At 44.6% G+C, this 16,136-nt stretch overlaps 2 non-coding genes across 2 annotated transcripts; both read left to right on the top strand.

Annotated features, from left to right (window-relative positions):
• Positions 1-682: 682 nt before the first annotated feature.
• trnal-caa (transfer RNA leucine (anticodon CAA)) lies at positions 683-754 on the top strand. Its single transcript has one exon. It is a non-coding gene; the product is annotated as a tRNA-Leu (tRNA).
• A 4,696-nt stretch (positions 755-5,450) lies between these two features.
• Positions 5,451-5,522, top strand: trnam-cau (transfer RNA methionine (anticodon CAU)). Its single transcript has one exon. It is a non-coding gene; the product is annotated as a tRNA-Met (tRNA).
• Positions 5,523-16,136: the final 10,614 nt, after the last annotated feature.

Below are 16,136 nucleotides of genomic sequence, written 5' to 3'. Positions count from 1 at the left end.
CTCCAGAGGGTGTTGCGTTCAGCAGAGCGCATCACTCATCTGGAACTTCCTGACATGCAGACCATCTATTACAAGCAGTGCCAGACCAAGGCCAGGAGGATTGTGAAGGACCCCACCCATCCCAACAATAGGCTCTTCTCTCTGTTGAGGTCAGGGAAGCGCTTTCGCTCCCTGAAGACCAATACAGAGAGACTGAAGAGGGGCTTCTTCCCACAGGCCATTCGGGCCCTGAATCAGGGCAACTGATAAACTGTGGGGACCACCACCACCATGTTACTGTAAATCTGTCAACTGGAGTTGTACATCATGTACATACACATATATACACTGTAGATTGTGTATATATACATATTACACATACATTGTTATATACTTTTTTTATATATATATATATATATATATATATATATATATATATATATATATATATATATATATATATATATATATATTTCCTTATGCACCCCTGTTTCTTTCCTCAGTTTAGACAGAGCACTCACAAAAACATTTCACTTCGAGTTATACCGTGTATGACTATGTACGTGACAAATAAACCGAACTTGAACTTGAACTTGAACCCTAACTCTTACAGATTGGTCAAAGTTATCCAGAATTGAATTTAGGACACAATAGTGCACCATATGCAATATCCTAAGGGATAGAGCAGAAACAAGATCATTATAGCAGAGTGGCGCAGCGGAAGCGTGCTGGGCCCAAAACCCAGAGGTCGATGGATCGAAACCATCTTCTGCTAAAAGGACGTTGTCTTCTAATGGGCTGTATCGCCTTAAAACTTTTGTTGAGTGCAGTTGTCGGTACTTTTACTGTTTTTAAAGAAAATGTTTCCACAGATCTAGGTGTTCTTGCTTCACTGAAACAAAACCCAACATCAGCTAAACATCCACACAAAGCTTTATTTCTCATCACATTTTCCAAACCAAAAAACAAAACAATGTCCAGCAAAAAAAGTACTCCAAAAAGAATAGATGTGACCAGAATGCAAACACGTAGCTTTTGAAACATCACGGCATCTTTGGCAGGTTATGCTGAATGTTTATGTGTGGCCATGCGTGCTTCTACAGGAGGTCTGCTCCATGCTTACAGTGATTCAGTCGTTTTGCCGACTTCTGTTTTGACTTAACTCTTACCTTGGTCTAGCACGGTTTCCTTTTGTTCTTCCATCGCATCTTGACTGCAGGAAATGACTGCTCGCACATCAGATTTCTAAGTTCTTGAATCTTTGGTGCTTAAGTAAGGAGTTTTCCATTAGCATGGGTGCAGGTCAGCATCTCTGGATTCACTGTTTCAAGCCAGAAGCATTCCCGGCTAAACTCCTAGAGTGTGGGAGTAGGATCTTTTCCCATCGTTGCATTTATCTTTGCATTTATTTTCCATCTTCCACTAGATTCTGGGAGTGTCAAGACATTGAACATGCTAGCAGCGCTAATGCTAACAGCGCTAGCGCTAACAACGCTAATGGTGCTATCGGTGCAGCCAACGGCGCATGCGCAGAGCCCACCATAGAACAGTGCCCTCTCATCATCACGGAGAGTGACGTGACGAGAGTGTTTAAAAGAGTGAATAGCAGGAAGGCAGCGGGATCAGACGGTATCTGCGGGAGAGTCCTCAAAGACTGCGCAGACCAGCTAGCCCCGGTATTCACCGACATCGTCGATCTCTCCCTGACGCTCGGTATCGTCCCATCCAGCTTCAAGCGATCCACCATCGGCCCCGTCTCAAAGAAACCTCGACCCTCCGGCCTCAATGACTACCGCCCTGTTGCCCTCACATCAGTCGTGATGAAGTGTTTTGAAGAGCTAGTCAGAGACTTCATCACCTCTTCACTGCCAGCCTCCATGGACCCACTGCAGTTTGCATACCGCCACAATCGCTCCACTGATGACGCAATTGCACATCTGCTCCACACCACACTGACCCACCTGGACAAAGGGAGGGGTAATTATGTTAAAATGCTGTTTGTCGACTACAGTTCAGCATTTAACACTATCATCCCCTCCCTACTCACTACTAAGTTGGAGGATCTGGGACTGCATACATGCCTGTGCGACTGGATCTCCAACTTCCTAACAGACAGACCACAATCAGTACGGGTGGGCAACTGTGTCTCATCCATCCTCACCCTCAGCATTGCAGCTCTTCAGGGTTGTGTCCTAAGCCCCCTGCTCTACTCACTGTAAACCAACGACTGCGCAGCCACTTCCAGCTCCACCATCATTGTCAAGTTTGCTGGCGATAGCGTCGTCATGGGCCTGATCTCGGAAAACGATGAGAGGGCCTACCTGGAGGAGATTAAACACCGGGAAAACTGGTGCCAGGGAAATAATCTCCTCCTAAACGTCAGCAAGACAAAACAGCTGATTGTGGACTGCAGCAAGAAGAAGGAGTGGCACTACCAACCTGTGAGGATCGATGGAACCACGGTGGAGAGATTAGACAGTTTCAGGTACCTTGGAGTTCACATCTCACAGGACTTGTCCTGGTCCCGCCACACCAACTCCCTGGCAAAGAAGGCTCGTCAGCGTCTTTACCACCTGTTTCTTTCCTCAGTTTAGACAGAGCACTCACAAAAACATTTCACTGCGAGTTATACCGTGTATGACTATGTACGTGACAAATAAACCGAACTTGAACTTGAACTTGAACCCTAACTCTTACAGATTGGTCAAAGTTATCCAGAATTGAATTTAGGACACAATAGTGCACCATATGCAATATCCTAAGGGATAGAGCAGAAACAAGATCATTATAGCAGAGTGGCGCAGCGGAAGTGTGCTGGGCCCATAACCCAGAGGTCGATAGATCGAAACCATCTTCTGCTAAAAGGACATTGTCTTCTAATGGGCTGTATTGCCTTAAAACTTTTGTTGAGTGCAGTTGTCGGTACTTTTACTGTTTTTAAAGAAAATGTTTCCACAGATCTAGGTGTTCTTGCTTCACTGAAACAAAACCCAACATCAGCTAAACATCCACACAAAGCTTTATTTCTCATCACATTTTCCAAACCAAAAAACAAAACAATGTCCAGCAAAAAAAGTACTCCAAAAAGAATAGATGTGACCAGAATGCAAACACGTAGCTTTTGAAACATCACGGCATCTTTGGCAGGTTATGCTGAATGTTTATGTGTGGCCATGCGTGCTTCTACAGGAGGTCTGCTCCGTGCTTACAGTGATTCAGTCGTTTTGCCGACTTCTGTTTTGACTTAACTCTTACCTTGGTCTAGCACGGTTTCCTTTTGTTCTTCCATCGCATCTTGACTGCAGGAAATGACTGCTCGCACATCAGATTTCTAAGTTCTTGAATCTTTGGTGCTTAAGTAAGGAGTTTTCCATTAGCATGGGTGCAGGTCAGCATCTCTGGATTCACTGTTTCAAGCCAGAAGCATTCCCGGCTAAACTCCTAGAGTGTGGGAGTAGGATCTTTTCCCATCGTTGCATTTATCTTTGCATTTATTTTCCATCTTCCACTAGATTCTGGGAGTGTCAAGACATTGAACATGCTAGCAGCGCTAATGCTAACAGCGCTAGCGCTAACAACGCTAATGGTGCTATCGGTGCAGCCAACGGCGCATGCGCAGAGCCCACCATAGAACAGTGCCCTCTCATCATCACGGAGAGTGACGTGACGAGAGTGTTTAAAAGAGTGAATAGCAGGAAGGCAGCGGGATCAGACGGTATCTGCGGGAGAGTCCTCAAAGACTGCGCAGACCAGCTAGCCCCGGTATTCACCGACATCGTCGATCTCTCCCTGACGCTCGGTATCGTCCCATCCAGCTTCAAGCGATCCACCATCGGCCCCGTCTCAAAGAAACCTCGACCCTCCGGCCTCAATGACTACCGCCCTGTTGCCCTCACATCAGTCGTGATGAAGTGTTTTGAAGAGCTAGTCAGAGACTTCATCACCTCTTCACTGCCAGCCTCCATGGACCCACTGCAGTTTGCATACCGCCACAATCGCTCCACTGATGACGCAATTGCACATCTGCTCCACACCACACTGACCCACCTGGACAAAGGGAGGGGTAATTATGTTAAAATGCTGTTTGTCGACTACAGTTCAGCATTTAACACTATCATCCCCTCCCTACTCACTACTAAGTTGGAGGATCTAGGACTGCATACATGCCTGTGCGACTGGATCTCCAACTTCCTAACAGACAGACCACAATCAGTACGGGTGGGCAACTGTGTCTCATCCATCCTCACCCTCAGCATTGCAGCTCTTCAGGGTTGTGTCCTAAGCCCCCTGCTCTACTCACTGTAAACCAACGACTGCGCAGCCACTTCCAGCTCCACCATCATTGTCAAGTTTGTTGGCGATAGCGTCGTCATGGGCCTGATCTCGGAAAACGATGAGAGGGCCTACCTGGAGGAGATTAAACACCGGGAAAAGTGGTGCCAGGGAAATAATCTCCTCCTAAACGTCAGCAAGACAAAACAGCTGATTGTGGACTGCAGCAAGAAGAAGGAGCGGCACTACCAACCTGTGAGGATCAATGGAACCACGGTGGAGAGATTAGACAGTTTCAGGTACCTTGGAGTTCACATCTCACAGGACTTGTCCTGGTCCCGCCACACCAACTCCCTGGCAAAGAAGGCTCGTCAGCGTCTTTACCACCTCAGATGCCTAAGAGACTTCAGACTGCCATCCAAGGTACTGCGGAACGTCTACACCTGCACTATCGAGAACATCCTCTTGGGGAACATCACAGTCTGGTTTGGGAACAGCACCAAGCAGGACAGACAAGCACTCCAGAGGGTGTTGCGTTCAGCAGAGCGCATCACTCATCTGGAACTTCCTGACATGCAGACCATCTATTACAAGCAGTGCCAGACCAAGGCCAGGAGGATTGTGAAGGACCCCACCCATCCCAACAATAGGCTCTTCTCTCTGTTGAGGTCAGGGAAGCGCTTTCGCTCCCTGAAGACCAATACAGAGAGACTGAAGAGGGGCTTCTTCCCACAGGCCATTCGGGCCCTGAATCAGGGCAACTGATAAACTGTGGGGACCACCACCACCATGTTACTGTAAATCTGTCAACTGGAGTTGTACATCGTGTACATACACATATATGCACTGTAGATTGTGTATATATACATATTACACATACATTGTTATATACTTTTTTTATAGATATATATATATATATATATATATATATATATATATATATATATATATATATATATATATATATATTTCCTTATGCACCCCTGTTTCTTTCCTCAGTTTAGACAGAGCACTCACAAAAACATTTCACTGCGAGTTATACCGTGTATGACTATGTACGTGACAAATAAACCGAACTTGAACTTGAACTTGAACCCTAACTCTTACAGATTGGTCAAAGTTATCCAGAATTGAATTTAGGACACAATAGTGCACCATATGCAATATCCTAAGGGATAGAGCAGAAACAAGATCATTATAGCAGAGTGGCGCAGCGGAAGCGTGCTGGGCCCATAACCCAGAGGTCGATGGATCGAAACCATCTTCTGCTAAAAGGATGTTGTCTTCTAATGGGCTGTATCGCCTTAAAACTTAAAAATAGGGTCAAGAGGACTCTGGAGTCTGGGACTCCGCCAGCCTAAGGGAATAGGCACACTGAGTAGACATACTAGTGTAAGAAATAGGCCTGGGCCGATAGAACACCCTGCAGGGAAAGGAGTGGACTCAGTGAACCAGCACGATTGCTGGAGCGGAAGTAAATTAAAGCATCGTCGGAGACGTGATTAACAAAAAAAAAAAAAGGGAAAGTTTTAAATAAAATATTAGTACCCCCTTATAAAAAAAAAAGGGAGAAACAGAAAAGAGTTTATTTGTTTGTTTCTATCATATTTGGGTTTATTTTTTTGTTTATTTTATTTGTTTATCGCCCTTACCCACAAAAAAAAAAAAAAAAAAAATGGGTGGAGGGCAAAGTAAGGGGCAAAGTAAGGAATATGAATTTAGCAAAGACAAGTTTTCCAGTAGCCTGTTTTTCCAAATGAGCAAAGACTATGGGGAACATGTAAATAAACATTTTGGATTAAATACTATGGGTTTAATGTATCGGGGACTTTGAGTGTTGCATATTTACTTAAATTGGTTGAAAGAGTTAAGGTTAAACCAAGGGAGGCTGATAAGAAAGCACGGAAATATTTTGACAAGAACAGTGAAGATATGTTGGAAAAGGCAAAAATGTGGTTAGAGGAAGCTGAAAAAAGACAGAAGCAGCAGGTAGGGCATAGAAAAGGTAATAATGAAGTGTCTCAGTGTGTTTCCTTAGCTGATCCTGACCGCGATGTCGCCCCGCCGAGAGCCCCCCAGCTGATTCAGCAACCACAAGCGCCAACAAACCCACCTCCATATCCTGAGCCAGGGACTTCATCGCTAACATCAAAGTTGTCTCCATATGACAAACCAAGACGACAACTGGAGGCAATAACCTCACCAGTGGCTCATCACACTCAAAGTCACGCCACTATAAAGCCATCCGCAGGGCCTGAGACAGGCTATGCCCCGCAGTTCCCGATGGTGGAGGTATCTGGACCTGAGGGAGTGATTATGGTCCACCCTCACTGGACTGCAGACGACATCATGAAAGCAGCCGACGGCCTGAGCAAGCCAGGTGACATCGGCGGACAACGCTTCGGACAAGAACTAAGGGCATTCGTGCAGTCCTGCAGACCAACTCAGGCTGAATTGAGACGGTTGCTGATGATTCGACTCGGACCGCAGTATAGCCGCATTGACAGAGGCTGGGTGAATGGAGATGTCCGTCTCCATCTGCCTGAGTGGAATGCACCGCCCCAAGGCCAACCTGACCTAAACGGCCCATACAGAGAGATGATAAGAGGACTCATCGAAAGAGTGGAAGCAGCATACCCAACAACTGTTAACACTGATGTGATAGCAGCATGCAAGCAAAGAGATGATGAGCCCGTCGCTGATTTCCTCGTCCGCTTGACACGCATCCACACTGACCATTGTGGAATTGACGCGCCAGCACAACGTGCAGCGGGCCCCGGAGAAGTGGGGGCATGGGAAGCTCATCTGAGAAACAGCTTCCTTATGAACATGAGAAAGGACATTAGCGACCTTATCAGAAAAAACTGCATCGGCTACAGTAGAGCCCCTTTGTCGACTATTGAAGAACACGCCAAGCATCATGAAACCATCCTGGGTAAGAAGGACACTAGGCGGGAGCGCCAGCGCGCCGACACCACTCATCAGGCGATGCTGACCATGCTCCAGACAGTAGGGGACAGAGGAAGAGGTCGCGGACGTGGCAGAGGACGTGGACGCGGACGAGGGAGAGGAAGAGGCCAAGGAAAGGGACTTGAAGGGAAAGAGTGCTACAATTGTGGGAAGTTTGGCCACTTTGCAAAAGACTGTCCTGAGGGGGAGAACGAAGAAGATTTCGGTGATTTTGATCCTACAATTAAGGAAGTCAAGCTAGACTGACGGGCGGTGGAGAGGCAGGACGGCGACGGACCACTGAGAGAAGACGACAAAAGGGAAGTAACAAATTTAAATTACCAACTATTACAGCAGATTAGTAAGGGGTCAAGAGGCCTCCCCGAGGTAATTGTGAACGTAGAGGGAAAAAATGTTAAGTTTTTGGTTGACAGTGGTGCCACCCAATCGGTGTTAAAAGAAGGTTTAATAGAATGTAGAATGAGACCAGGATATGGGATAACAGTAATTGGAGTGGGAGGTCATCCCATTGATGAAAGGATGTCCGAGCCTCTCCAATGTAGTTTAGGAAACAGCCAATTCAAACACAGCTTTTTGGTGTCAGAAACCTGTCCAATTAATTTGTTAGCTAGAGATTTAATGTGTAAACTTGGGTGCACAATTAGCAGCAACCCAGAGGGGTTATTTGTTACGTGGGAAACACCTACACAGGGAGTCCAGCTAGAGGCAGGAGCCCCTTTGTACGTGTATGAATTGCAGTGCACTGCGGGGGAAGTACTAACACATTTTATGACTGAAGTTACTAACACGCTACCTGGTGAGCTGACAATTAAACAAAGTGATTCTATTCACTGTACAATGAAGGTCCATGAAGGATGTGACGTTGATTTTGAACAGAAATTTGACTTAGGGGGCAGTGACAGTTTGATTATCACAGCCATAGCGTGGGACTGCGAGTGGGCTGCGGGAGTGGTGCAGCTCTCAGATAAACAGAAATCTTTATATTCAAAACTCACATGCCACACCTCATGTGTCGCTGGCTAGCGCACATGTTGACCCAGACTGGCAGAGAGTAGGGTTGTGGACAAAACGCGTGTTGAGCACAACTGATTGGATAAAAGAACCCCAGTGTAAAATTATATACAGCCCAAGCATAGACGTGTGGAAAATGCCAACCCCGTATAGGCTAAATTGCAGAAGGGGGGTTGAGCTTGTAAGTCCAAATATAGTAATTATGGCAGCCTCTGTTACCCTCTCAGAGGAAGAGGAAGAGGAACTGAAAACAGTTCCTGCAGGGTTATGGGCACAGGGAAAAAATGATGTGGGCTTAATAAAAGGATGTGAGCCTGTTCACATCACCCCAAAATCTGATTACAGACCACATCAGCACCAATACCCTCTAAAACCAGAGGCAGTGGAGTGTATCAGGCCTGTGTTCCAATCATTAAAATGAGCAGGAGTTATCGTACCATGCCCAGACTCACCAGTACATACTCCAATTTTCCCAGTTAAGAAGCCAGGGAGAGATGAATGGAGATTTGTGCAGGATTTGCAGGCTGTCAACGCGGCAGTACACCCTAGAGCCCCAGAAGTTCCAAACCCACACACCATTCTCTCTCAGATCCCACCAGACAGTAAGTGGTTCAGTGTAGTTGATTTGGCCAACGCTTTCTTTAGCGTGCAGAAGGATAGCCAATTTTGGTTTGCTTTCACTTTTGAAGGAAAGCCATACACATTCACGAGATTGTGTCAAGGGTATTGTGAATCACCAACCATTTACAATGCCGCCTTACATCGAAGCCTAGAGGCTTTAGAACTCCCTGAGGGAATAGCATTGCTGCAATATGTTGATGATCTTTTGATTTGTGGGAGAACACGAGAAGCGTGTAAACAAGCCACGGTGGCACTGCTACATCATTTAGCAGGGGAAGGCCATAAGGCATCCAAATCCAAATTACAGTTTTGTAAGCAGCAAGTGCATTTTTTAGGACATGACATCACTGAACAAACGCGCATGCTGACTAAAGACCGAGTGAATGCCATTTTGACTATACCAAAGCCCATGACGAAAAAACAACTGTTGTCCTTTTTAGGAATGTGTTCCTATTGTAGGACATTCATACCATCCTATGCAGAACATGAGGGACCACTCAGAGATATAATACCGACCAAAGGGTCAAATTCCTCACAGCCGGAATGGACGCCGGAAGCTGAGGCGGCCTTCACAACACTGAAACAGCTGTTACAAGTCATGCCAGCGTTAGGCATTCCAGACCCAAACAAACCATTTGAACAGACAGTGGATGTTAAAGGGCAATATATGACAAGTGTATTGACACAAAAACATGGGGACAAACAAAGGCCGGTGGCCTACTTCTCAGGAAAATTAGATACAGTCGCAGCAGGCCTACCTTTATGTGTAAGAGCTGTGGCAGCCGCCGAGAAGGCACTAGTGGCTTCCAGAGACATAGTAGGCTACGCCAAGCTTACCCTACATGTGCCTCATGCAGTGTCAAGAATACTGCAAGATCAAAAGGTGGCACATTTGTCCACTCAGCGATGGCTTAGGTACCACACTGCCTTATTAGATATGCCAAATGTTACTGTGAAATGATGCACAACTCTAAACCCCTCCACTCTATTGCCTACAGAGGAGGAGGGAGAGCCCCATGACTGCCAACAGGTGTTAGAAATTGCAACATCTCCCAGAATAGATTTAAAGGAGGAACCAATACTTAATGCGGACCTGGAATTGTTTGTGGACGGTTCAGCTAAACGTCTCTCAAGGCACTAATCGAGCAGCATATGCTGTTGTCACACACAGAAGTGGTGAAAGCAGAACCACTCCCATCTAATTACTCAGCGCAGGCAGCTGAACTTGCTGCACTCATACAGGCGTGTAAACTAGCACAAGACAAGACCGTGAACGTCTGGACCGATTCCCGGTACGCGTGGGGAGTAGCACATGACTGTGGGGCCATTTGGAGACATCGCAACTTTCTCACCAGCTCAGGAGCAAAGATAAAGAATCACCACCTAGTAGCAGAGCTGTTGGAAGCAATTCAACTACCAAAGGAAGTAGCAATTATAAAGTGTGCTGCACACACTAAGGCGGATGACGCCGTGTCAAAAGGGAATGCTTATGCGGATAAAGTAGCTCAACTCACAGCGTTACAACCGCTCCATACACAAATGGCACAAGCAGATACCGAAACCAGAATATCTACTAAAGATATCCAAAAACAAGCCACTCCACAAGATTATGTGAAATGGAAAAAAGGGGGGTGTAAACAAATAGGCGGGATATGGGTACACCGAGATATGAACAAACCCTGTCTCCCCACAGCTTATATGAAAGGACTAATTGAGATTGCTCATGGGAGGAGTCACATGAGCAAAGGGGGGATAGTGGAGAGTATAACGAGACATTGGTATGCACCAGGAATAAACACACACCCAAAATTTTTGTTCCCAATGCTCGGTATGTGCACAAAACACACCACATGGAGACAATCATACCAAACACGCACCCGCCAGACACCCGCCGCCTAGTGAGCCATTTCAACATTGGCAAATAGATTTTGTAGAACTAACACCAGCTGAAGGAAAGAGGTACATGCTTGTGTGTGTGTGTGTGTGCATGTTTAGCAAGTGGGTGGAGGCCTTCCCAACGGGAAAACAAGATAGTGATGCAGTAGCAAAAGCGCTACTGAGAGAAATTATTCCCCGGTGGGGGTTACCACAACGAGTGTCCAGTGACAATGGGACACCCTTCGTACATGAAGGGCTAAAAGCTCTGACTAAATACCTAGGGGTAGATATGAGAAAACACTGCAGCTATCACCCTGCTAGTGCAGGGGCAGTAGAACGGACATACGGCACCATTAAAGGACGTCTAGCTAAATTAACGCAGGAAACAGGCATGAATTGGGTAAAATGCCTTCCCCTCGTCCTGTGGCAATGCCGAACCAGACCGCAGGCATGAACAGGCTTATCAGCTTTTGAGAGTGTTTGGACGGCCTCCCAACACGGGGATAGGACCGCCCAACTGGGATACTAACCTGATCAATGAATCACTTTTGCAGTATTGTGTGTCTCTGCACAAATCTCTCTCCAATGTGTCTAAGCAGGTGAAGGCAGTCCTTCCCGAGGTGACGAATACTCCACTCCACACCCACCAACCAGGTGATTGGGTGTTGATAAAGGACTTCAGAAGGAAGCGGTGGAACCAGCCCAGGTGGAGAGGACCATTCCAAGTGCTACTGACGACTAACACCGCCGTCAAGACCGACGGAAGAGCGACATGGGTGCATCACACGCATTGTAAAAAGGCACCAGAAACGCCCCCGCAGGACTAGCAAGATGCAGCACCTCCTGTGGATTAGCCTGATACTATCACGCATCAGTGTCATTACATCTAAAGATTGGTGTATACAAAAGTATGGAGGAGTAGAATTGGACTATATGGTGGGCAGTTCTACTGCATGGACTTTTGACTTATGTGACGTAATTAATTGTGCAGGAAAGAATTCATCATATCACAGATATGACACATACTTATGTTGGGACAAGGATAACTTCCAGTTAACTTCCATGGTTTTTTACCATAACTGAAGATTTTAATTAATGATTGTATGAGAATCAAAGGGGGGAAATGTAAAGGAAATACTATGTGCTTCAGTGATTCACATACATTCAGCAGTATCCTGTTCCCTAGGAAAAATGTATATGTAAGCAAAGAACTTTAAGGGAGTGAGACAATAGATCAGATAAGCAGGAAAATGTCTCTCGTTTTATTGGCTGCAATTGCTTTATTGCTTGCAATTGTTTTATTGCCTGCAGTTAAGGGATGACACTCAAGTAGATGATTACCAGCCGGCCTGAAAGAGATAAGCAACGCTTAAAGGTGTATGAGCCATAGCAACAAGAGGCAGGAAGTCCGTGATTGGTCAAGGCATCCAGTTAGAATTGTATATCAAGCAATGCTCTGTATGACTCGGGGCTTCTCTTGGTAGTGAGCCCCGCACTCTGTGGAATCTTTCTTTTCTATTAAAACCTTTTTTACTTATTATCCACATCTGACTCCCCGTTTCATTGAATTTCCACCACAGAAGACTGGCTGGAGCTCCTGATGATAACTTCCCTGGACTGTTTAGTAATTCTTTATGTAGTCCTGATCACATACCTATCCTGATCACCGCACCTATCCCTGTCTCAAATATTGCCCACACCTGAGTCCTATTCCCCTCATTACCAACCCCTTTAATAAGCTTCTCCTCATCGCATACTAGTCGCGAAGTATTGCTTTCCTATACGGCGTACGAGCGTTTCCTCATCCTGTGTGGTTTCCCGGTTATTGACTCCTGCCTGCTTTCTAGACCTCGTCTCCTGCCTGACCCTCCGTCACCTCCTGAACGCCACCCCGTGTACGACCCCGGACCGACCCGACCACGCTTACCTGTCTTACTACACGTATTAGTACGGCTGCTAAAAAAAGACCTCTGCAACCGGACCTATATTTAACAGCATATCAGTAGGATAGTAGTAATACTGTAGTAATAGGTTTCTAAATATGTATTATATGCACTATTTTTATAGCCTCTGAAAAAACATTTGAGGGTTAAGCTGAAATGTTAACACTTTCCTATTTATGTTCGCTGTATAAAATAAAATAAGTGCATGTGACTGCAGTGAACAAGGAATATGTTGTCAATATTTAGATAGATGACAGCATGACAGATTTAGGACATTAACAAATATGTTATTTTATCTGCCCATCACAGCATATAATTGAAAGAAAATCATTATCGTTCAGTTGCTCTACATTAGTTCTTTATTTTTGCATCATATTAATTGTTAATAATTTGCTAATGATAAAAAGGTTTCTGCGTTTTCATTACGAAATAATGTAATTTGGTCATATTTATAGTGCCTTAAGGCCATTTCAAATTTAACAGTAATGGATTTTCAGTGTAAATTTGCATTCCTGCAAAAATAAAGGCCTATATTTTCAATGTTTAAACATATGAGCTCCGAATGGTCAAATTACGGAGCAGTAGAGTTTGTTTCTGTTCTTTTATTGGACTGGTTCATTGTCGCGAGAGCGACCGTTTAGGCGAAGTCGGTGAGTGCGCGGCCGAGCTGCTCGCGCTTGAAGATACGGTAGACTCACCGCATGCAGCACTTGTACGCTAGCAATTTAATTTCTTCAGACTGGAAATACGATAATGCTAACGTTTGTTGTCAGAAATATACTAGCTTCTCCTTTCGATCGAGGGTATATTTTTCAGTCATAGTTATAACGCCGAATGGTGGGTTTCGTGTTAAAGCTTTTCAGTTCGGTTTTTTTTTTTCATACTGTTGTGCTGCGGTAGTTTTGTAGTATCAGTCGAGGAGGCTAAAACCCTAACGGGTTGTTTTGTTAGTTTGTTTGCTAAGCAATGATTACCTGCCGTTTTTGTAGCAAAGAACTTGATGCTTTGAAGGGTTGTGTGCTGCACTGTAAAGTTCATAGAAACGAAGCCACTTGTTTTTTCAAATGTGTTAGCATTGACTGCAAGCAGACGTTTTGTACTTATGCAGCTTTTAAAGCTCATTTCTGTTGTGTTCACAGTGTGCCTGCACCCTCTGTTACTGCTAGAGCCGTTGTTACAGATTTGAAATGTGCAATTTCGCTGTGTGAGCGTCAAATTCACACAGCGAAGAACTTGTGACTTAAAAGAACATATAGTGTAGGGACGACCTGTGGCATGTCCAGTAACTGGTTGTAAAAATACCGTGAAATCATCATTTACTGCTCATATGTCTAGGAAACATCAAGAATGTTCGACTGCTAGCATAACCTATGTGACATGTACAAGAAAACAATTTCTCTCATTTGTACTTGAGGATGCTTCCCAGAACTCAAATGATGCAACAACAAATGAAAGCATTCAATTGCCACCGAATTTGAAGGAGACCTTTCTTGGGAATGTATGTCTATTCTTCCTACAGTTAGAAGGGCAGCACCTTCTTCCAGCTTCAACAATACAGACTGCTGTTGAAGAGATGTAAAATGTGCATAAGTAGAGACAGGAATATACTTTGGGTAAACTACATTCACTTTTAAAAAACATGTTTTGACATGTGTCTAACAGATAATGCTATTGCTAAAATCTGTGATTGTGTTAAGGATTCAGATCTGTTCTCTGTCTGTCATCCGGGACCACTAAGGACAACATATTCAAGAGCTCAAGTATTCAAAAAGATGTTCAAATACATACCTGTGTTACAAACATGAAGTAGTTTATTAGAATCAGAATTATGGACGAATTCAGTGTCTCAACAGTCTTGTGAAGTCCAACCAGTTCTTCATTGAAAATCCATGATGCCTGATGCTAATTCTGTACCAGGATGCTTTTGAAATTGTAAATCCCTTCAGCTCTGCTAAGAAAAAAGACAACGTTGTCGCAGTCTGTCTTTCTTTGGCAAATTTACCTGTTCGTGTACAGTCCGATATTGATCACGTCCCTTGTCTTACTGTGTGGAGAAAATGACTTAATTGGAAAATGAAATGACTTAATTGGAAAATTGGAAGTGCTAAGGTTTTCTCAGAGATGTTAGTGGATTTAAAAGATTTGGATGTAAATGGAATTATTGTAGGTGGTGAAACGATCCACGGGGCTCTTTGTTGTATTGCTGGTTATAATTTGGGTTCACACAGCATTGGTGGGTTTACTGAAAACGTACTTTAATTTTGCAGGTACTGTGAAATCATACGAAGTGAGTTTCAGAGTGATGATCCAAATGTACGTGGTCCCCAGGGCACCCCTGAAAGTTCTAATTATGCTGTTGGTGATCTAGACATTGAAGCTGTGGACAGTCGAGATATCAAAGGCATAAAGGTAAACTGTTTTCAATACTCTGATATCTTTTCATGTTTGTCAGCCTGGTCTCCCACCTTGTTTAGGCCTTGACATATTTGAGTGTGTGTTGTTCTATGACGTTGCACTGTACTTGAAGCATTTCATTAAGAAAAAAAAATGCCTTACATATTCCTTATTGAACTGGCGCATCAAGCAGTTCAAGTGCAAAGGATCTGATGCTTTTACAAAGCTATGTTCTGTTAACTCTGGGGTGTCCAAGCTTCCAGGTCAAGCTATCCAGAATTGGAATTTCCTAATGTTGCTGCCTTTATTAATTGGTGACAAAGTGCAAAATCCAGATGATGATGTGTGTAAGTTAACTCTCCAGCTCAAAGATATTGTTGATATGATTTGCGCACAGACGATTTCTTTGTCACAGGTGGCCTATCTTGACATTATAATCCAAGAATATTTGGAATCTGCGTTTATTTCCTGAGTGTAGCGTGCGGTGGCCCGAGTGCCGCAGGACGAGAGGCAGGATGAACAAGGTGCAGGTGTGTGCAGGTGTGGTTACAAACAAAACCACCCTCCCACTGCACGTGGCGGGCCAAACCACGTGACTCGGGGGAGGCGAGCGTTCCGTGACAGTGAGAGTCCACTAAGACCAAAACATAATTTGTTGCGACACTATCCAGCACTAATTTTGAAATTTGGCCCCTTGATTAGGTTGTGGACAATGCGTTTTGAAAGTAAACGCAGCTACTTCAAAAGGTGTGCCAGGCATTTGAAAAACTTTAAAAAATATCTGCCTAAATTTATCCAAAAGACAGAAGATGTTTCAGGCATGTCTTTCAGCTGGACCTGGACGTTGTCAGCTTCTGCAAGTCAAAGACAGTTGTACCTTCTACCCCAACCTTTACAGTGATGCAATTAAACATGCAGTTAGAGAGTTTGGCTTTTCAGAACACAATACTAGTGTTTCCACAGAGGTGCAGTGTAAGGGTGCATCATATAAAAAAGGATATTTTCTTGTGTCAAAAAATGATGAGCACATGGAGTTTGGAGAACTTCGAAATGATACATCTGTGTATT

The sequence above is a fragment of the Electrophorus electricus genome, chromosome 24 (genome assembly GCF_041902795.1).
Source record: "Electrophorus electricus isolate QZ-2024a chromosome 24, ASM4190279v1, whole genome shotgun sequence".
In the NCBI taxonomy this organism is placed as follows: domain Eukaryota; kingdom Metazoa; phylum Chordata; class Actinopteri; order Gymnotiformes; family Gymnotidae; genus Electrophorus; species Electrophorus electricus.
The sequence above is the reverse complement of the archived record's forward strand: the minus strand, read 5'-3'. Positions and strand labels throughout refer to the sequence as shown.